Raw genomic sequence first — 23,633 nt, 5'->3', positions numbered from 1 at the left:
ACCATTTAATATCACAGTAATCCAAGTCTATGCCCCGACCAGTAATGCTGAAGAACCTGAAGTTCTATGAAGACCTACAAGACTTTCTAGAACTAACACCCACAAAAGATGTTCCTTTTCATTATAGGGACTGGAATGCAAAAGTAGGAAGTTAAGAAACACCTGGAGTAACAGGCAAATTTGGCCATGGAGTACAGAATGAAGCAGGGCAAAGGCTAATAGAGTTTTGTCAAGAGAATGCACTGGTCATAGGAAACACCCTCATCCAACAACACAAGAGAAGACTCTACACATGGACATCACCAGATGGTCAACACCAAAGTCAGATTGATTATATTCTTTGCAGCCAAAGATGGAGAAGCTCTATACAGTCAGCAAAAACAAGACTGGGAGCTGACTGTGGCTCAGATAATGATCTCCTTATTGCCAAATTCAGAGATAAATTGAAGAAAATAAGGAAAACCACTAGACCATTCAGGTATGACCTAAATCAAATCCCTTATGATTATACAGTGGAAGTGACAAATAGATTCAAGGGATTAGACCTGATAGAGTGCCTGAAGAACTATGGATGGAGGTTCATAACACTGTACAGGAGACAGGGATAAAGACCATCCCCAAGAAAAAGAAATGCAAGAAAAAGCAAAATGGCTGGGGACTTCCCTGGTGGCTCAGATGGTAAAGCGCTTGTCTACGATGCGGGAGACCTGGGTTCGATCCCTGGGTCGGGAAGATCCCCTAGAGAAGGAAATGGTAATCCACTCCAGTACTATTGCCTGGAAAATCCCATGAACAGAGGAGCCTGGTAGGCTACAGTCCATGGGGTCGCAAAGAGTCGGACACGACTGAGCAACTTCACTTTCACTTTCACTTTACAAAATAGCTGTGAAAAGAAGAGAAGCAAAAAGCGAAGGAGAAAAGGAAAGATGTACCCATTTGAATGCAGAGTTCCAAAGGATAGCAAGGAGAGATAAGAAAGCCTTTCTCAGCCATCAATGCAAAGAAATAGAGGAAAACAATAGAATGGGAAAGACTAGAGATCTCTTCAAGAAAATTAGAGATGCCAAGGGAACATTTCATGCTAAGATGGGCTCAATAAAGGACAGAAATGGTATGGACCTAACAGAAGCAGAAGATATTAAGAAGAGGTGGCAAGAATACACAGAAGACCTATACAAAAAAGATCATCACCCAGATAATCATGATGGTATCATCACTCACCTAGAGCCAGGCATCCTGGAATGAGAAGTCAAGTGGGCCTTAGGAAGCATCACTACAAACAAAGCTAGTGGAGGTGATGGAATTCCAGTTGAGCTATTTCAAATCCTAAAAGATGATGTTGTGAAAGTGCTGCACTCAATATGCCAGCAAATTTGGAAAACTCAGCAGTGGCCACAGGACTGGAAAAGGTCAGTTTTAATTCCAATCCCAAAGAAAGACAATGCCAAAGAATGCTCAAACTACCACACAATTGCACTCATCTCACATACTAGTAAAGTAATGCTCAAAATTCTCCAAACCAGGCTTCAACAATACATGAACTGTGAACTTCCACATATTCAAGTTGGATTTAGAAAACGCAGAGGAACCAGAGCAAATTGCCAACATCCTCTGGATCATGGGAAAAGCAAGAGAGTTCCAGAAAAACATCTATTTCTGCTTTATTGACTATGTCAAAGCCTTTGACTGTGTGGATCACAAAAAACTGTGGGAAACTCTTCAAGAGATGGGAATATCAGACCACCTGACCCTCCTCTTGAGAAATCTGTATGCAGGTCAGGAAGCAACAGTTAGAACCGGACATAGAACAACAGACTGGTTCCAAATTGGGAAAGGAGTACGTCAAGGCTGTGTATTGTCACCCTGGTTATTTAATTTATATGCAGAGTACATCATGCAAAATGCTGGGCTGGATGAAGCACAAGCGGAATCAAGATTGCCGGAGAACTATCAATAACCCCAGGTATGCAGGTGACACCACCCTATGGCAGAAAGCGAAGAAGAACTAAAGAGTCTCTTGATGAAAGTGAAAGAGGAGAAGGAAAAAACTGGCTTCAGGTTCAACATTCAGAAAACTAAGATCATGGCATCTGGTCCCATCACTTCATGGCAAATAGATGGGGAAACAATGAAAATTGACAGACTTTATTTTTCTGGGCTCCAAAATCACTGCAGATGGTGACTGCAGTCATGAAATTAAAAGACTCTTGCTCCTTGGAAGAAAAGTTATGACCAACTTAGACAGCATATTAAAAAGCAGAGACATTACTTTACCAACAAAGGTCCATCTAGTCAAAGCTATGGTTTTTCCAGTAGTCATGCATGGTTGTGAGAGTTGGAGTATAAAGAAAGCTGAGCACCGAAGAATTGATGCTCTTGAACTGTGGTGTTGGAGAAGACTCTTAAGAGTCCCTTGGACAGCAAAGAGATCCAACCAGTCTATCCTAAAGGAAATCAGTGCTGAATATTCATTGGAAGAACTGAGGCTGAAGCTGAAACTCCAATTTTTGGCCCCCTCATGTGAAGAACTGACTCATTTGAAAAGACCCTGATGCTGGGAAAGATTGAAGGCGAGAGGAGAGGATGACAACAGAGGATGAGATGATTGGATGGCATCACTGACTCAATGGACATGGGTTTGAAAGGACTCCAGGAGTTGGTGATGGACAGGAAAGCCTGGCTTGCTGCAGTCCATGGAGTGGCAAAGAGTCAGACACAACTGAGCGACTGATCCGGACTGGTATGACCTAGCCTCAGAGGTCACCAAACACCACTCTGTTGATCAGAAATAGTCACAAGCCCATGTGGATTCAAGGAGCGGAGATACTGACCCTCAAGATGGATAGAATATCACAGGATTTTCAGCTTTTTTTTTTTTTTTAATACCACCACACTTAGGTTCACTCTTTTTGTGGGAACCAAATTCTCTTTGTTGTAACTTTAAAACATATCTTAAATCCTATCACTTCTCACCACCTCCATTGTCATCACACTGGTCCCAAGACTCTTCCCCCAAGAATAGTCTAAGAATCCTTGCCTCCATCTGACCTGCATAAAGACTATTTTCAACAGAGCTATCAGAGTGATCCTATTAGTCATTAGTCATATCATAGCATTCTTGACCCAAACCTTAAGGGAATCCCCATTGTTCTCAGAGTATAATTAAGTTCTATGGTTGCACCTATAGCACCTCTCTTCCCTCCTCCCCCATTACTCATCCCTTTGCTGCTTCTGCTGTAGCTGCACTGGTTTCTTGCTAGTCCTTGAACATACTAAACAGAGTCTCAACTCAGGGCCTTTGCACTTGTTTTTTCCTCTGCCAAGAATGACTTCCACCTAGATATCTGCATGTTTACTCCTTCACCTCCTATAGGAGTTGGCAGTGAAAACTTTGCTCACCTATCTCAAAAGAACACCTCATCTCACCTCATGCTCTGCTTTTTCCATAACACCACCATCATCTAACACAATGTATTTTCTTACTTGTCTTGTTTCTTGACTGCCTCCCCCATTAGAATGTAACCTCTATGAAGACAAGGATTTTCTCTTTTTTGTTCACCATTGTATCTCTAGAACATAAGCATACTTGGTACGTAACAGATATTCAACATATATTTATTAAGTGAATGAGGGAATGAATTAATGAGGGGGAAAGTTATGCACTGTCAAATTCTGCTCAAAAATTGTTCTTTTTAAAATTTAAATTTATTTATTTTAATTGGAGGCTAATTACTTTACAATATTGTATTGGTTCTGCCACATATCAACATGAGTCCACCACGGGCGTACACGTGTTCCCCATCCTGAACCCCTCTTCCACCTCCCTCCCCGTACCATCCCTCTGGGTCATCCCAGTGCACCAGCCCCAAGGATCCTGTATCAAACCTGGACTGGCGATTCATTTCTTATATGATATTATACGTGTTTCCATGCCATTCCCCCAAATCATCCCACCCTCTCCCTCTCCCACAGTGTCCAAAAGACTATTCTATACATCTATGTCTCTTTTGCTGTCTCGCATACAGGGTTATCATTACCATCTTTCTAAATTCCATTTATATGCATTAGTATACTATATTGGTGTTTTTCTTTCTGGCTTACTTCATTCTGTATAATAAGCTCCAGTTTCATCCACCTCATAAGAACTGATAATTGTTCTGATATAATAAAATGTTTTAAATAGGCTGATAAAGGAACAGGATTTGACTCTATGGAGAAAGTATGGGAGGTTTGCTTCCCTTTTATAGGGACAGTGTGTCAATGTTTCAACATAGCTGGGTTTTCTCCTCATCCTTAGATATGTGTGTTGGAAGGGCAGAGGGGAGGCACTGCTGTGTAGCAGAAAGAGGTATGCTGCTGCTGCTGCTAAGTCACTTTAGTCGTGTCTGACTCTGTGTGACCCCATAGACGGCAGCCCACCAGGTTCCCCCATCCCTGGGATTCTCCAGGCAAGAACACTGGAGTGGGTTGCCATTTCCTTCTCCAATGCATGAAAGTGAAAAGTGAAAGTGAAGTCGCTCAGTCGTGGCTGACTCCTAGCGACCCCATGGACTGCAGCCCACCAGGCTCCTCCATCCATGGGATTTTCCAGGCAAGAGTACTGGAGTGGGGTGCCATCGCCTTCTCCAATTAATTAGTGGTATGATCAAATATAACTCACTTTATCTCCTTAGCTGATTTCAGTTGTGGTTATATGGTGTGTTCTGTATATTTTTATATCTTTATATGAATCTCTCATTTATGGTTACTGTATGTTTCCATATTTATGTTACACTTCAATTTAAAAGTTCACTGAAAAGTTTCCACCTAAAGAATTTATATAGATCCCCTGGAGGAGGAAATGGCAACCTACTCCAGTATTCTTGCCTGGAAAATTCCATGTACAGAGGCGCCTGGCAGGCTACAGTACATGGGGTGACAAAGAGTCAGACACAACTCAGAGAGTAATACAAAGCCTTTTATATATCTATACATCTAAATATATATATATATATATAGCCTAAGGAGAATTTGGACATTTAACCTGACTAATGACCTGGATAAATATGAGAGGAAAGAGGCAATGTAAGTATAGGAACTGGCAGGGGGAGTTCAACTCATGCCTTGAAACAAAATTAGGATGATGAGCTTCAAAGTGGTTGAAATTTGACACAGGGGAGCCCTCAAATATGAATTCTTCTTGTTTTTCCTAGACCTCTCTAAACTCTCTGGTCTATGCCGAGGGGTGAACCCAGAATGTTTCTGGAATTCTGAATAAACTACTGGATTCATTCTTGTTCTAATTTCTCACAGCATCATTTCCAATCTACTCCAGAAGGTGCTTTCTTTCATACAGTCTATTTTTGTGACTTTTTTTTAATCTGTCAAAAGCCTTCAGGACTCTAAAGGGCCATGTGAAAAATCAAGGGAGGACCATTTACAGATGGTGAGAGAGGCTGCATACCATATTTCAGAAGAAGTCCCACAAGTTGAAAATCATAGCTAGTCTTTTTGAAATGGTTGTCCAGGCAGGATTTCATGACTAAGAGTGAAGTGTTTGAAGAAGGTAGTTTTATTTCCCGCTGTGAGGCACTCTGAACAAAATAAAGACATTCTAAGCTCAGGGCTGACATTCTACACCTCACCTATTATCCATAGCAGAGAGAAATCCCTTTCACAGAGTTCCCAGGTATAGAAGTTAATTGCAGTAGTTCCCCTGCACTTCCTTTTATGATTGAAACTTGGAGCAGTACAGTGTGCTGATTATTGATAATCACACAGTCGTTGGGTCTGCTTTAAGAATGGAAGATCTATTTTTTCATACTCAGACTCATTCGTGTTACTCAGTAAGATGCCTCACCCTAATTCTCACAGCTCATCTTTGGTGCTGCTGATTTTAAGGTTTATATTAGTTAATTATCACATCAGTTATCTATTGCTATGTAACAAACTACCCTTCCCCCATTTATTTTGCTCATGAATTTGAACTTTGGACAGAGCTTGACAAGGATCATCAGTGGGGCAACTTGGGGGAAAGCTGGGTGATGCACTGTCAAGCTGACCCACTCAGCTGACCCACTCACATGACAGGCATGTGATGTTGGTTGTTGGGTGGGAATTCAGCCAGGGCTATAAGTCAGAGGGCCTGTTCCTCTCCACATGGACTCTCCATAAGCTGCTTGGGTCTTGATCTTGGGTATTTAAGATGGACTGTCCCCAAAAGACAAGATGAAGTACATGACATTTTTATTATCTATCTTTGGAAGTTAGAATGCCACCCTGCCATACCCTACTCATTAGGGTAATTGAAAGGCCATGCAGATTCAAGAGGAGGAGATGTGGACTCCTCATTTCTTGATGAAGGAATGACAGGGTTCTGAAGGAACATGTACATGGACATATTATTGTGGCCATCTTTGGTAAACAGGATGTGCTGCAGATGTTGAAACAGTAGCTAACCCAGAGGAGTGACAAGATGCTTATGAAACAAACATGTATGTACAAGTGTTTGTGACATGTGTATGTGGAAAAGAACCTTTGGGCCCTCTTCTACATACATCCATGAGAGACTGTCTAAACCGATCATCCAAAAGAGGTAGAATCAAAGGACCACCTGTGATCTCTCACTCTACTCTCCACTGTCCTTTCCTCCTCAAGGAACAAAGTATGGGTAATTTCTAGGGCCATTGCACTGAAACTCAGACAGGTCTGAGTTTTTCTTCCTTAAAGGAAAGCCTAAGGCAAAATATGTATAATAGTTGGAGTTTGTGTTTTTTGTCTTAATTAGAAAAAAAAAAATCAAGTAGAGCTTCCATCAGCCAGTTTACCATCTTCTAAATTCTCTATTTATATCTGGATTGATAAATTGGGTTTTGTAAATCCCTAGATAAAGGGAAGAAAAGGGGAGGATTTGCCAGGTTCTTTAATCCAATCTATAGTTCAGTGATAAAGAATCTGCCTGCCAAGCAGGAGACTCGAATTTGATCCCTGGGTCAGGAAGATACCCTGGAGAAGGAAATGGAAACCCACTCCAGTAATTTTGCCTGCGAAATCCCATGGACAGAGGAGCCTGGAGGGGTTACAGTCCACAGGGTTGCAAAGAGTCAGACACAATTTAGTGATCAAACAACAACAATGAGTAAAGAGGCAGATGTTGTTCAATGGTTTACTTAGCTCCTTGCCTTATCAAATGATTAAGAACCCAAATTCATAAAGGGTGTAGCTAGTATCCCCAAACTTCAAAAATATATGTAAGTAGAGTTTAACCTATGGTTCAAAATTAGTAACTCATTTAAAGACAATAGAGTTTGGAATAGGCTGCAAGGCACAGATTGGAGCTCTTGAGTTAATATTGAAGAGGAGGAAAGGCAAGTTAAGAAGAGGATGACTGGTTTTGTCTGGGGACTTTGAAGAAATTGGCCAGTTTGAACTTTTCTTTTAGCCCTGTCACATCTATTGGCAAGTAGACTCCAGACACCTGCAGACTTGCTGCCACTCATTCTCAGAACCCCCAATAGGTTGCCTGAGCTAGATGTCCAGAGTACTAACCCCACCTCCTTTATGGTTTCACAGTCCAGGATTGATGTACCCAGGGAATTCAGCCTTCTTCTTTGGCTCCATTTTTCCTGGAACATTTCTGCATCAAAGATTTTTTCCAGCTCACCGGGCTGAAGTTATAGCTTTTAGAGTAAGTCTGACCTATACCAATGGGCATTCAGCCAGTCAACATTATGTATTGAGTATTGAATTTCACTATGCCAGACATGGTACTAGACACTGGCTATAGTTTGTGAGCAAAACAGACCTAGTCCTTGGATTAACAGAGTAAAAACTTAGTGGAGGAAGCAGACAATAAACCATAAATAGACAACATTCCCAAATAATATGTACTTACAAATTGTGACAAGTGCCTTGAAAGAACTAAACAGGTTGCACAGCCATAGGATAGAGCTAATGAAGCATCAATCTGAATAGGCCCAGCATCTTGACTTATTCTTGCAAACATTTTTCTATGTGATTACATCCATATTTGCCCTAAGCAATAAGATGTGTATGCAGGTCAAGAAGCAACAGTTAGAACTGGACATGGAACAACAGACTGGTTCCAAATCGGGAAAGGAGTACGTCAAGCCTGTATATTGTCACCCTGTTTATTTAACTTATATGCAGAGTACATCATGCAAAATGCTGGGCTGGATGAAGCACAAGCTGGAATCAAGATTGCTGGGAGAAATATCAATAACCTCAGATATGCAGATGACACCACCCTTATGGCAGAAAGCAAAGAAGAACTAAAGAGCCTCTTGATGAAAGTGAGAGGGGAGGGAAAAAACTGGCTTCACGTTCAACATTCAGAAAACTAAGATCATGGCATCTGGTCCCATCATGGCAAATAGATGGGGAAAAAATGGAAATAGTGTCAGACTGTGTTTTGGGGGGCTCCAAAATCACTGCAGATGGTGACTGCAGCCATGAAATTAAAAGACACTTGCTCCTTGGAAGAAAAGCTATGACCAACCTAGACAGTGTATTAAAAAGCAGAGACATCACTTTGCTGACAAAGGTCTGTCTAGTCAAAGGTATGGTTTTTCCAGTAGTCATGTATGGATGTGAGGGCTGGACTATAAAGAAAGCTGAGTGCCAAAGAATTGATGCTTTTGAACTGTGGTGTTGGAGAAGACTCTTGAGAGTCCCTTGGACTGCAAAGAGATCCAACCAGTCCATCCTAAAGGAAATCAGTCTTGAATATTCATTGGAAGGACTGATTCTGAAGCTGAAACTCCAATACTTTGGCCACCTGATGCAAAGAACTGACTCCTTAGAAAAGACCCTGATGCTGGGAAAGATTGAAGGCAGGAGGAGAAGGGGATGACAGAAGATGAGATGGTTGGATGGCATCACCAACTCGACGGACATGACTTTGAACAGGTTCCAGAAGCTGGTAATGGACAGGGAAGCCTGGCATGCTGCAGTCCATGGGGTCACAAAGAGTTGGACAGGACTGAGTGACTGAACTGAACTGATGCTGAATAATAACAGCAACAGTGGTAGTATTGCAATAATAACAATACTTGACACTTGTATACCCCTGACTAAATCCAAGGCACTTTTGTAAGTGACTTACATGTATTGACTCATTTAATATAATATTGGGTAATGGCTCGACTTGTACCAGAATGTAAGGTCTGCTATATTGACTCATTTAATATAATATTGGGTAATGGCTCGACTTGTACCAGAATGTAAGGTCTGCTATTACCCTTATCTCTCAAATCCATGAATCACTGTCTTGCTCCTTTCATCCTATCTCACACACACACATCCCTGCCCTTCTCCTTCAGCTTCTTGCAGCTGAGATGTGTGAATGAAGGATGGAGCAGCATACCTGTTTGGTGCATGGTTTGTCTTGGCTGACCTCCTCCTGGGGCCGGGCTACTGTTCCCATGTATGTTCTGCACCATTTCCCCACTCCCTGTTGCCTTCTTCTCACTCAGTGTTCCCAAAATACTGCACAGTTGCAGCACTGATCAACCCTTTCAAAGAGGCAATGCTATCAATATCCAACTGGAAAGAAAGATGACTACTGCAAAAATATGGGAGACAATGTTGGGTCTGGAGATTTCAAAATCACTCATAGAGATAAACTTGTGCATATTAATTTTCCAACACACTTTTAGGAGCTAGGTTCCTTTTAAAATGAAATATTTGGAAATTCCAATATATAAGACAGAATTGGTGGGAGCTCCATAGTCTAGGTTTACCCTTTTTTATCCTTATGGAACCCAAGTCAGCCACGTGAAACTCGATAACTCTGTAGAACTCAGTTTTAAAACATTGCACTTAGCAATTACAAGGACCAATTATGAGTAATTGAGTAGAGGATTACATTTTTTAAAGTGCAGTTTTAGGAAATTAGTTGGCAGTAATATACAGCAATAATTGGATGAGGAAAATGGAGCTGAAGAGATTAACAGATTGCTCCTGATCTCCTGATTTGAGATATATTAATAATGTCTCATCTTCACATAGAATGTTCTGATAATTAGAAACTTATCATACACATTATCTTACTTGCCTCCACAACACTGCCATGTGACATGCAAGAGGACTGTCATTATCTCCATTTTATAATTGAGGAAGACTCATTCATTAAGACCATATGAAAATATGTAAACTGAGAAATACAGTTCTTGGTTTGTAAGATAAGATTTTTCTTTAATTTCCAAGGCAGTAACTTCATAGATGTGAAGAAATGGAATGCAGGACAGATGTATTTCAATAGGGAAAGGAGATGAGTTGACCCAAAGCAGTATTTCCCAGGATGTGTTTTTGGGATGTTATAGGTATATTCATGGATGTTATTTGGAGAAACTGAATCTATCTTCAAATGAAGTTGGGTAACACCAGGTGCAACTTATGTTTTTAAGTTATAGTATTGCTCAGATATTTAATAATCTGAAGTGCATTAGCTCCCTCTAAATGGAGGATATAATATAAAGAATCTCCCACTTTTTTTTTTTTTTTTGACACAGTACTGTCTATTCTTAAAAAGATGGAGTACCAGACCACCTTACTTGTCTTCTGAGAAACCTGTATGAGGGTCGAGGAGTAACAGTTAGAACGGAACATGGAACAACTCATTGGTTCAAAATTGGAAAAAGAGTATATTGTTCTCTTAATTATTTAATTTATGTGCAGATCACATCATGAGAAATGCTGGGCTGGATGAATCACAAGCTGAATCAAGATTTCTGGGAGAAATATCAACAACCTCAAATATACAGATGATACCACTCTAATATTTTGGCCACCTGATGCAAAGAACTGACTCATTGGGAAAGACCCTGATGCTGGGAAAGATTGAAGGCAGGAGGAGAAAGGGACGACAGAGGATGAGTTGGTTGGATGACATCACAGACTCCATGGATATGAGTTTGAGAAAGCTCCTGGAGTTGGTGATGGACAGGGAAGCCTGGTGTGCTGCAGTCCATGGGGTCACAAAGAGTCAGACATGACTGAGTGACTGAACTGAACTGATTACTCTAATGACAGAAAGTGAAGAGGAACTAAAGAGCCTCTTGATAAGGGTGAAAGAGGAGAGAGAAAAAGTTGCCTTAAAATTCAACATTCAAAAAACTAAGATCGTGGCATCCAGTCCCACCACTTCATGGTAAATAGAAGGGGGGAAAGTGGAAACAGTGACAGATTTTATTTTCTTGGGCTCCAAAATCACTGTGGATGGTGACTGAAGTCATGAAATTAAAAGACACTTGCTCCTTGGAAGGAAAGCTATGATAAACCTAGACATCTGCGTATTAAAAAGCAGAGACATCACTTTGCCAACAAAGGTCCTCATTAGCCAAAAGCTGTGGTTTTTCCAGTAGTCATGTATGGATGCGAGAATCAGACCATAAAGAAGGCTGAGTGCCAAAGAATCAATGCTTTTGAATTGTGGTGCTGGAGAAGACTTTTGAGAGTCCCTTGGACAGCAAGGATCAAACCAGTCAGTCCTAAAGGAAATCAATCCTGAATATTCATTGAAAGGATTGTTGCTAAAGCTGAAGCTCCAATACTTTGGCCACCTGATGCAAAAGAGCTGACTCATTGGAAAGACTCTGATGCTGGGAAAGCTTGAAGCCAAAAGGAGAAGAGGGCAGCAGAGGATGATATGGCTAGATAGCATCACTGACTCAATGGGCATGAATTTGAGCAAACTCTTTGAGATAGTGGAGGACAGAGGAGCCTGGCATACTACAGTCCATGGAGTCACGAAGAATTGGACACAACTTAGCGACTAAACAAAAGCAGCAACGTTTTGTCTTTAGGGGCGTTTCATAGAGTTTGATAAGTTTCTATGAAATGAATTTTGGGAACTGTGGTCTAGACAATGGATTTGATATACACTTTATGTAAAGAGCTTGATAGTAAATGGTTTAGGCTCTGCAGGCTCTATGATCTATGTTGCAACTACTCAACTCCACCATTATAGCAGTAACAAGCACACAAATGAGCATGGCTGTGTTCCTTTAGGGATACTGAAATTTGAATTCCATATAATTTTCATGTGTTATGAAATATCCTTCTTTTGATTGTTTCAAACTATTTGAAAGTGTAAAGTCCATTCTTAGGTCTTAGGCTGTAAAAAAAAAAAAAAAAAAAATAGCCAGCAGGTTGGATTCTAGAACTGAGGGCACTACCTGTGGAGGACTGGCTTCAGGATGGAAGAATGCATGCAGAGACAGCTATGTTGAGACATCTGTGGTATATGGGAAAGAGAGCGGATGGCGGTGAAGGCTGGCCTTAATGCCCTCAGAATTCTGCCCAGGACTTGGCACTGTTGTGAAGTGTAGCTTGGTGAGAACTTCAGTTCATCTCAGCTTCTTGTTTAGCCTGGGCCATTTATCTGTGGCAACGATATTTGGGGTAAATTCACCACATATGTCTTAGTCAAAAACAATGACTGAAACAACAGTAGCAAGACAGCTCATTGACTCTCATGTCTGAAGAAATTTTGTTAACCTTTGTTTGCCATCTTGCTCCTTGGTGAGCACTAATTTTTCCTGTCAAATCCCCTCCTCGATGGCAGACAATTGTATTTTGGCCCTCTCTTGGGATTATCACGCTGTAAATACCACAAATACCACTCATTTATCTCAAGGCAGTGTTTGAAATGAAGTGATTCTTTTGTTAGACATAATTTCTATTCCTTCTGTCTGACTGAAAAGAAAAAAGCATAATGTGAGAGTTGTGAGTTAAGGTTTATTTGGGGCCAAATGAGGACTACAGCCTTTGAGTCAGCTTCTCAGATAGCTCTGAGGAACTGCTCTGAAGAGGTAAGAGGGGATGTCAGTACATACATAATTTTGGTAAAGGGAAGTATATGCCACCAAGCACATATTTTTTCAGAAGATTGCTGCTGGTCATGAGGAGCAGATGTCTCCATTAATGATTTTAGTATTTTTAAGATATGAGACTATGCAAGAAATTTGGCTCAAAAAAATCTCCTGAAAATATCTAACTATCTGAAGACCTGTTATGCTAGCTTTTCTAAGACCACAGAGTGCCTCATTCCTGATCTTCACCCTGAATTCATTTCAGGGCATATTGAAAATCAGAAATTACAGTGGCTAACCTAATCCTCATAGAGGCAGGTCACAAGTGACAATTTTTAATTGGTGGGGTTCCCTCATGTCATATATTTGATCATGGTTTGGGAAGCACTTCATCACCATTTTGTCTTATGGTACTAGGAATGCCCATTCCTAGGTCAGTTAAGGATTTCTTTGATGGGACTTTCAATGTGCTATTAGTGGACTAGGCCTTATTAACCGTAGCCAAAACTCTCTGGACCCCCTATGTTACTAGTCTGTTTTGGTTCAGGAAAGTATTCCCTCTTGTTGTTTCTTCCCTTATCTAGAGTTATGGCACCCCACTCCAGTACTTTTGCCTGGAAAATCCCATGGACGGAGGAGCCTGGTGGGCTGCAGTCCATGGGGTCGCTAGAGTCGGACACAACTGAGCGACTTCACTTTCACTTTTCACTTTCTTGCATTGGAGAAGGAAATGGCAACCCACTCCAGTGTTCTTGCCTGGAGAATCCCAGGAACGGGAAGCCTGGTGGGCTGCCGTCTATGGGGTCGCACAGAGTCGGACACGACTGAAGCGACTTAGCAGCAGCAGAGTTACACTATTATTAATCTCATCCCATTATCTAATCATTAATCTCATGTAGAACTATATATCAAGTCAACTGCTTCAAGTAACCTAGTCATCATTTTTTTGAAGGCTCAACCACACATTTGGTAATGTAAGAAACAATAATTTTGTTAAACAGGCAAAACACAAATAACATAGCTAGTGATATTAACAAGATTAAGAACACTGGTAAAGTTTCCCTGCCCTCCTTCAGGGGATCTTCCCAACTCCTGGATCAAGCCCACATTTCTTATGCCTCCTGCACTGACAGGCCAGTTCTTTACCACTAGCATCAGCTGGGAAACCCACTAGTAATATCATAAGTAAGAATTTTAGCCAAGAACTTCTAGTAGGTGCAGCTCAGAATATCCACAGGTTGTCTGACTTTGTTCTGCACCAATCCTTCTCTTTAAGAGAGATTATATTTTGGGATTGTTAATAAGGCATCCAGCTCAATTTCACAGATTTTAGTCTGAATATCCTTAGTATGGTTTAATTGTTCCTAAAATAAAGAAGACTTTAAACTTAAAGGACAGTAGCTTGGTGTTAACCACATAAATTCATTCCATAATGTGAGAGGCTTCATTTTTTTATTGAAATAATATTTATTTCTTTTAATATTGTTTATTATAATACTCATTCACATTTACATAATGTTACTGCATTATATGCAGAGTACATCATGCGAAATGTGGAGCTGGATAAAGCACAAGCTGGAATCAAGATGGCAGGGAGAAATATCAGTAATCTCAGATATGCAGAAGACACCACTGAACTACAGAGTAGGACTCCACCCAGGGTCCCCCTTTAAGTGCCTGCCTCACCAATCTACAGAATAAGACCCCAGCCAGGGGGGCCCTCTATGTGCCTAATGTGCTGAACAACAGAGAAGGACCCCAGGTAAGGAAGCCCTCTAAATGCCTGAACAGGCAGAGCTACGGAGAAAGACTGGCCAATGAGGCCTTCTGATTGCCAGCTACAAGAGATTCGACAAAAGACTCTGACAGGGCCATAACTCCTTCGGTGGAGGCAGTTCATGTCCTGAACACTTGGCACCGCCAGGGTCCCCGCAAGCCAAGCAGCTATGCCACCTTCGTGCTCAACTCTCACTGGGGCAGAGCTGCCACAGGCCAAAAAATCTCACATCTATGCATACAGGGTGGCTTCGGTCATGTCTGACTCTTTGTGACCCTGTAGACTGTAACCTGCCAGGCTTTTCTGTCAGGAAGGGGTGTTCTCCAGGCATGAATACTGGAGTGTATTGGCCAATACTGGTTGCCATACCCTTCTAGAGCACTATATTTCCTGATGCCCTAGCCACCAACTCCCCTGAGTACCTGGTGCTGCCAGAACCCCTGTGACCCAAGCAGTTGCACTCCATACCTGGCCCTCACAGGCTCAAACCCAACTTCTCCAGGGCAGTCTCAGGAGCATATCTCAGTGAACAACCCTCATACAGAGATGGAAATAAAACCACAATTGAAACCCAGGGGCAGTGTGGCTAAGGAAGAAGACTCAAAACCTTCCCGCCAGCTTTAAAAGCTTCAGATTAAATCCACATGATCAACTAGGCAGACTCTGTGTCTATGGAATATAAAAAGGGCATTGAGAGCTCTCACAAAAGAAAATGCACTAGCTCTGACAGCTGTGGACATTGGAGGCAAGAACACAGAGGAGTAAGACCATATTACACTCTGAGCTGCCCCCACAGCAGGTCCAGAGTTCAGCACAGTGTTAGAGGACATACTAGGGAGGTGAGGTGGACTGTGACTCCCAGAGAGGGAAAGAACTCTGACAGCAGTGACTCAAAAAGAAATTTATTATTCTTATGTTTTGACTTGTTCTGTAGATTTTTTTGGAATTTATTTTTCTTTTGTTTCCTCCCCCTCCCTTTTGTAGTTGTCAATTTTATTGGCACTATGAAACCTAATTAAGGTTTTGAGCTTTTATTTTTTTTTCTTCTGCTTCTTTTTTTCCTCAGTCACATTCTTTATTGTTGTTATAAACCTCTACCTCTATGTTGGAGTTTTTCGGTTCTGGGGAGTTTTCCTTTTTTTTTTTTTTTCATTTTTCTTTTTTTAATTTTAATTTTTAATTATGTAAACCTATTATTTTTCTACATTTATTCCTTTGTTTGCTTTTCCTACTGTTCTTTTCCCCTCACAGTTAATCTTTAATATACATAAATCTTCTTTATCTACCTCTACTTAACTATTCTTTCTTTCCTTTCCTCTCAACATATTTGTTAATTTTATTTTCATTGCTTTATACCCAACTGGCACCTTGCTTTATTTTTGTTTTCCAGTTTGTGTTTTAGTTAGTTTTATTCAGGTAGATATAATTTTTGGTTTCCTTTGTTCACCAGGTCACTCTATTGTACTTTATTTTTGTTGGACTGTTTTGATTTTATGTATATGTGTATATTCAGTCACAATTTTTATTGTTGTTATAAACCTCTGCACCAATGTTGGGCTTTTGCAGTTCTGTGCAGTTTTCCCTTATGTTTTTTCCTTTTCTCTTTCTTCCATTTTTTTTCTTTTCTCTTTTTTATAAAGTTAACTTTTAATTTTTTAAACCTATTATATTTTTTCTACATCTATTATTTAGTTTGCCTTTCCTACTACTCTTTTCCAATTGAAGTTAACCTTTAATGTATGTAAATCTTCTTTGTCTACCTCTGTTTAACATTGCTTTACTATTCTTTCTTTCTTTCCTTTCCTCTCAACATATTTGTTAGTTTTGTTTTCATTGCTTTATTCCCCACGTGGCACCTTGCCTTAGTTTTGTTCTCCAGTTTGTGCTTTAGCTAGTTTTGTTCTTAACTGGTAAATATAATTTTTGATTTCCTTTGTTCACTGGGTTGATCTATTGTACTTTATTTATTTGACTTTGCTGGACTGTTTTGACTTTGTTCATGGGTGTATATCCATGTGTGTATATTCCATTATTTTAATTATTATTTGCCTGATTTTATAACTGCCATTTGTCTAGAGTTCTTCTTTGGTTTCTCATTTTGGGATATTTGTTTTAATCTCACTTAATGCCATAACAAACCACTTGTGAAACCTTCATTCCTGACCAGAGATCAAGCCTTGAGCCTTTGTAGTGGGAGCACTGACTCCAAGACACTTGACTACCAGAGAACTAACCCTGCTGCTGCTGCCGCTAAGTCGATTCAGTTGTGTCCAACTCTGTGCAGCCGCATAGATGGCAGCCTACGAGGCTCCCCCATCCCTGGGATTCTCCAGGCAAGAACACTGGAATGCGTTGCCATTTCCTTCTCCAATGTATGAAAGTGAAAAGGGAAAGTGAAGTCGCTTAGTCGTGTCTGACCCTTAGCAACCCCATGGACTGCAGCCTACCAGGCTCCTCCACCCATGGGATTTTCCAGGCAAGAGTACTGGAGTGGGGTGCAATTGCCTTAGCAGGTATCAAATAGTGAGAACTCACAAAGAGGAAACCACTGGAATACAAGACCCTGCATCACCCAATCACCAGTAGCACCCTGTGCAGGACTCCTCATCTAAACAACAAACAAAACAAAAATACAAACCCAATCATCAGCAGACAGGATTACCACCTCACTCAGCCTTGCCCATCAGAGGAAAAACAAACAAACAAATAAACAAAAACTCAGCACAAATCTCACCCTATAGGAAGCTTTCACAAACTGCTGGACCAACCTTAGGAGGGCAGAAACCAAAAGGAAGAAAGAATTCAACCTTGAAGCCTGAGAAAAGAAGATGTCAAATACAATAAGTTAAAAAAAATAATGAAATGACAAAGAAATAGTGCACAAATGAAGGAACACAGAAGTCCAAATGAATGAAGAGGAAACAGGCAAACTACCTGGAAAAAAATCCAGAATAATGATAGTGAAAATGATCAAAAACCTTGGGGAAAAAAGGGGAAAAAATGCAAGAATCAATTAGCAAAGACCTACAAGAATGAAAGAATAAACATACAAAGACAAATGACATGATTACTGAAATTAAAAATACTCTAGAAGGAGTCAATAGCAGAATATCCGAAGCAGAATAACGAATGAGTGACCTGGAAGATAAAATGGTGGAAATAACTTCTGAAGAGCAGAATAAAGTAAAAAGAATGAAAAGAACTGAGGATAGTCTCAGAGACCTCTGGGACAATATCAAATGCACCAACATTTGAATTATAGGGGTCCCAGAAGAAGAAGAGGAAAAGAAAGTGTATGAGAAAATGTTTGAAGAGATTATAGTTGAAAATTTCAGCAGCATGGAAAACACAATAGTTAATCTAGTCCAAGAGGCACAAAGAGTCCCATACAGGATAAACCCAAGGAGAAACACACCAAAACACATACTAATAAAACAAACAAAGACTAAACACAAAGAAAGAATATTAAAAGCAGCAAGGGAGAAGCAACAAGTAACATACAAGGGAAACCCCATACACTTAACAGCTGATCTTTCAGCAGAAACTCTGCAAGTCAGAAGGGAATGGCAGGATATATTTAAAGTACTGAAAGGGAAAAAATCTACAACCAAGATTACTGTATCTGGCAAGGGTCTTATTCATAATTGATGGAGAAATCAAAAGCTTTTCAGACAAGCAAAATTTAAGAGAATTCAGTACCACCAAGCCAGCTTTACAACAAATGTTAAATGGACTTACATAGTCAAGAAATACAAGAGAAGAAAAAAGATCTAAAAAAATCAACATCAAACAATTAAGAAAATGGCTATATAAACATATATATCAATAATTACTTTAAATGTAAATGGATTAAATGCTCCAACCAAAAGACATACACTGGCTGAATATATGCTGTCTACAAGAAACCCACTTCAGACCTCAAGACACATATAGACTGAAAGTGAGAGGATGGAAAAATATATTCCATGAAATTGGGAATCAAAAGAAAGCTATAGTAGCAATCCTCATATCAGACAAAATAGACCTTAAAACAAAGAAGATTACAAGAGATAAGGAAGGACACTACATAATGATTAAGGGATCAATCCAAGAGGAAGACACACCATTGTAAATATCTATGCACCCAATAGAGGAACACCTCAGTACATAAGACAAACACTAACAAACATAAAAAGAGAAATGGACAGTAACACAATAATAGCATGAGATATTAACACCCCACTCACAGTAATGTACAGATCATCAAAACAGAAAATTAATAAGGAAACACAAGTCTTATATGATACATTAGATGAGATGGATCTCATTGATATCTTCAGGACATTCCATCCAAATGTAGACTACACACCTTCTTCTCAAGAGCACATGGAACATTCTCCACTATACCACATCTTGGATCACAAATCAAACCTCAGTAAATTTAAGAAAATTAAAATCATATCAAGCATCTTCTCCGACCACAACACTATGAGATACTAGATACAATTACAAGAAAATTACAATTACACTAGATACAATTACAAGAAAAAATTGTAAGAAACACAAACATAAGGAGATTAAACAACAACACATTTCTAAATAACCAACAGGTTACTGAAGAAATCACAAAGGGAAATGAAAAAACTAGAAACAAATGACAATGAAAACACAACAACTCAAAACCTATGAGATGCAGCAAAAGCAGTTCTAGGAGGGAAGTTTACAGCAGTACAATCCTACCTCAAGAGACAAGAAAAGCATTGAATAGACAGCCTAACTTTACACCTAAAACAACTGGAAAAAGAAGAACAAAATAACTCCAAAATTAGTAAAAGGAAAGAAATCATGAAGATCTGAGCAGAAATAATTGAAAAAGAAATGAAAGAAACAATAGTAAAGATTAATAATACAAAGGAGTATAAGAGACTATTATGAACAACTATAAGGCAATAAAATGGATAACCTGGAAGAAATGGACAGATCCTTCAAAAAGTTCAACATTCCAAGACTGAACCAGGAAGAAATATAAATATGAACAACCCAATTACAAACACTGAAATTGAAGCTGTGATAAAAAATCTCCCAAAAAACAAAAGCCCAGAACCAGATACCTTCACAGGAGAATTCTATCAAACATTTAGAGAAGTGCTAATACCTATTCTTCTAAGACTCTTTCAAAAAAATTGCAGAGGAAGGAACACTTCCAAAGTCATTCAACCATCACCTTTATACCAAAATTAGATAAAGACAACACACACAAACAAAGAAAACTACAAGCCAATATCACTGATGAACATAGATGCAAAAATTCTCAACAAATTTTAGTAAACAGAATTCAGCAACACATCAAAAAGCTCATACACCATGATCAAGTTGGGTTTATTCCAGGAATGCAAGGATTCTTCAATATACGCAAATCAATCAATGTGATACACCGTATTAACAAATTGAAATATAAAAACCATATGATCATTTTAACAGATGTGGAAAAAGCCTTTGTCAAAATTCAGCACCCACTTACGATTAAAACTCTTTAAAAAATGGGAACAGAAGAAACCTACTTCAACATAGTGAAGGCCATATATGATAAGCCTACAGAAAACATTATTCCCAATGGTGAAAAACTGAAATCATTCCCCCTAAAATCAGGAACAATACAAGGGTGTTGACTTCCACAACTATTATTCAACATAGTTCTAGAAGTCCTAGCTAGAGCAATCAGAGAAGAAAAAGAAAGGAAAAAAAATCCAGATTGGAAAAGAAGAAGTAAATTTCTCAGTGTTTGCCGATGACATGATACTGTACATAGAAACCCTAAAGATACTGTCAGACAATTACTAAAGCTAATCAGTGAATTTAGCAAAGTTGCAGAATACAAAATTGATACACAGAAATCACTTGCATTTCTATATATTATCAATGAAAAATCAGAAAGAGAAACTAAGGAATCAATCCCATTCACCATTGCAACAAAAAGAATTAAATATCTAGGAGAAACTTACCTAAGGAGACAAAAGAACTGCACACAGAAACTTATAAGACACTGATGAAAGAAATCAAAGACGACATAAACAGATGGAGAGATATTCCGTGTTCCCGTGTAGGAAGAATCAATATTGTGAAAATGACTATACTACCAACTGCAATCTACAGATTCAATGTGATCTCTAATCAAATTACCATGGTATTTTTCACAGAACTAGAACAAAAAATTTCACAATTCATATGGAAACACAAAAGACCCCAGTAGCTGAAGCAGTCTTGAGAAAGAAGAATGGAGCTGGAGGAATCAACCTTCCTGGCTTCAGGTTATACTACAAAGTCACCAAGACAGTATAGTACTGGCACAAAAGCAGAAATATAGACCAATGGAACAAGAAAGAAAGCCCAGAAATAAACCCATGAACCTATGGGTACCTTATTTTTGACAAAGGAGGCAAGAATATACAATGGGGCAAAGACAGCCTCTTCAATAAATGGTGCTGGGAAAACTGGACAGCTACATGTAAAAGAATGAAACTAGAATACTTCCTAACACCATACATAAAGAAAAACTCAAAATGGATTAGAAACCTAGATGTAAGACCAGAAACTATAAAACTCTTGGAGGAAAACATAGCCACAACACTCGAATGCCATAAATCAAAGCAAGAACCTCTATGACCTACCTCCTAGAGTAACGGAAATAAAAACAAAAGTAACTAAGTGGGACCTGATTAAACTTAAAGGCTTTTGCACAGCAAAGGAAACTATGAGCAAGGTAAAAAGACAACCCTCAGAATGGGAGGAAATAATAGCAAAGGAAACAACTGAAAAAGGATTAATTTCCAAAATATACAAGCAGCTCATACAACTCAATGCCAGAAAAACAAACAACCCAATCAAAAAGTGGGGGAAAGATCTAAACTGACATTTCTACAAAGAAGACATACAGATGGCTAACAAACACATGAAAAGATGCTCAACATCACTCATTACTAGAGAAATGCTAATCAAAGTCACAATATGATATCAACTCACACCAGTCAGAATGGCCATCATCAAAAAGTCTACAAACAATAAATGCTGGAGCGGGTTTGGAGAAAAGGGAATGCTCTTGCATTATTGGTGGGAATGTAAACTGATACAGCCACTATGGAAGACAGTATGGAGATTCCTTAAAAAACTAGGAATAAAGCCACCATATGACCCAACAATCCCACTCCTAGGCATATACCCTGAAGAAGTCAAAACCGAAAAAGACATATGTATCCTGTTGTTCACTGCAGCACTATTTACAATAGCTAGAACATGAAAGCAACCTAGATGTCCACTGACAGATGAATGGATAAAAAAGTTGTGGTACACATACACAATGGAATATTACTCAGCCATAAAAAGGAACACATTTGAGCCAGTTCTGATGAGGTAGATGAACCTAGAACCTATTATATAGTGTGAAGTGAGTCAGAAACAGAAAGATAAATATCATATTCTAATGCACATATATGGAATTTAGAAAAATGGTTCTGAAGAAATTATTTACAGGGCTGCAATGGAGAAACAGACATAGAGAATAGACTCATGGACATGGGGAGAGGGTGAGATGTACGCAAAGAGTAAGATGAAAATTTACAGTATCATATGCAAAATAGATAGCCATCAGGAATTTGCTGTATGGCTCAGAAAACTCAAACAGGGGCTCTGTATCAACCTAGAGGGGTCAGATGGGGAGGGAGAAAGGAGGGAGGTTCAAAAGGGAGGGGATATATATATACCTACGACTGATTTATGTTGGGGTTTGACAGAAAACAACAGAGTTCTGTAAAGCAATTATCCTTCAATAAAAAACTAGATTTAAAAAAAAAGATCATGGCATCTGGTCCCATCACTTCATGCAAATTGATGGGGAAACAAAGGAAACAGAGACAGACTTGATTTTCTTGGGCTCCAGAATCACAGTGGACAGTGACTGCAGCCATGAAATTAAGACACTTGCTCCTTGAAAGAAAAGCAATGACAAACTTAGACAGTGTATTAAAAAGTAGAGACATTACTTTGCCTACAAAGGTCCGTAGAGTCAACGCTATGGTTTTTCCAGTAGTCATGTACAGATGTGAGAGTTGGACCATAAAGAAGGCTGAGCACCGAAGAATTGATGCTTTTTAACTGTGGTGTTGGAGAAGACTCTTCAAAGTCCCTTGGAAAGTGAGGAGATCAAACTAATCAACCTGAAAGGAAATAAACACTGAATATTCACTGGGAGGACTGATGCTGAATCTGAAGTTCCAATACTTGGCCACTTGATGCAAAGAGCTGACTCATTGGAAAAAAACCCTGATGTTGGGAAAGATTGAAGGCAGGAAGAGTAGGGGACAACAGAGGATGAGATGGTTGGATGGCATCACTGACCCAACGGACATGAGTTTGCGCAAACTCTGTGAGATGGTGAAGGACAGGGAAGCCTGGCGTGCTGTTAGTCCATGGGGTTGCAAAGAGTCAGACGGCCTGAGCAACTGAACAGCAACAATAACAACTGTTTTATGAAGTTGATCTGTATTCAATTTTTACTTTTTAAAGTATTTCTTTATTTTTTATTGGAATATAATTGCTTTATAATATGGTGGTCTCTGCTGAAAATCAACATAATCACTCATAATTTTATATATATATATATATGGCTTTTATATGGCTATATATATATTATGGCTATTATATATAAATAAGACTCCATCATAAGCCCTACCCAGTTCTACCCTCTAGGTCATCACAGAGTGCCAGACTAAGCTCCCCGTGTTATACAGCAACTTCCTACTAGCTATCTGTTTTACACATGATAGTGTATATGTCAATACTACTTTCTCAATTTGTCCTAGCCTCTTTCCCCCATTGTGTCCACAAGTCTGTTCTCTTTGTCTGCATTTCCATTCCTTCTCTCTAAATAGGTTCATCAGTACTATTTTTTCTAGATTCCATATATATGCACTAATTTATGATATTTGTTTTTCTCTTTCTGACAATTCACTCTGTGTAACAGGCTCTAGGTTCATTTGTCTCAGTACAACTGACACAAATTTGTTCCTTTT

The sequence above is a fragment of the Bos taurus genome, chromosome 1 (genome assembly GCF_002263795.3).
Source record: "Bos taurus isolate L1 Dominette 01449 registration number 42190680 breed Hereford chromosome 1, ARS-UCD2.0, whole genome shotgun sequence".
Classification (NCBI taxonomy): domain Eukaryota; kingdom Metazoa; phylum Chordata; class Mammalia; order Artiodactyla; family Bovidae; genus Bos; species Bos taurus.
The sequence above is the reverse complement of the archived record's forward strand: the minus strand, read 5'-3'. Positions refer to the sequence as shown.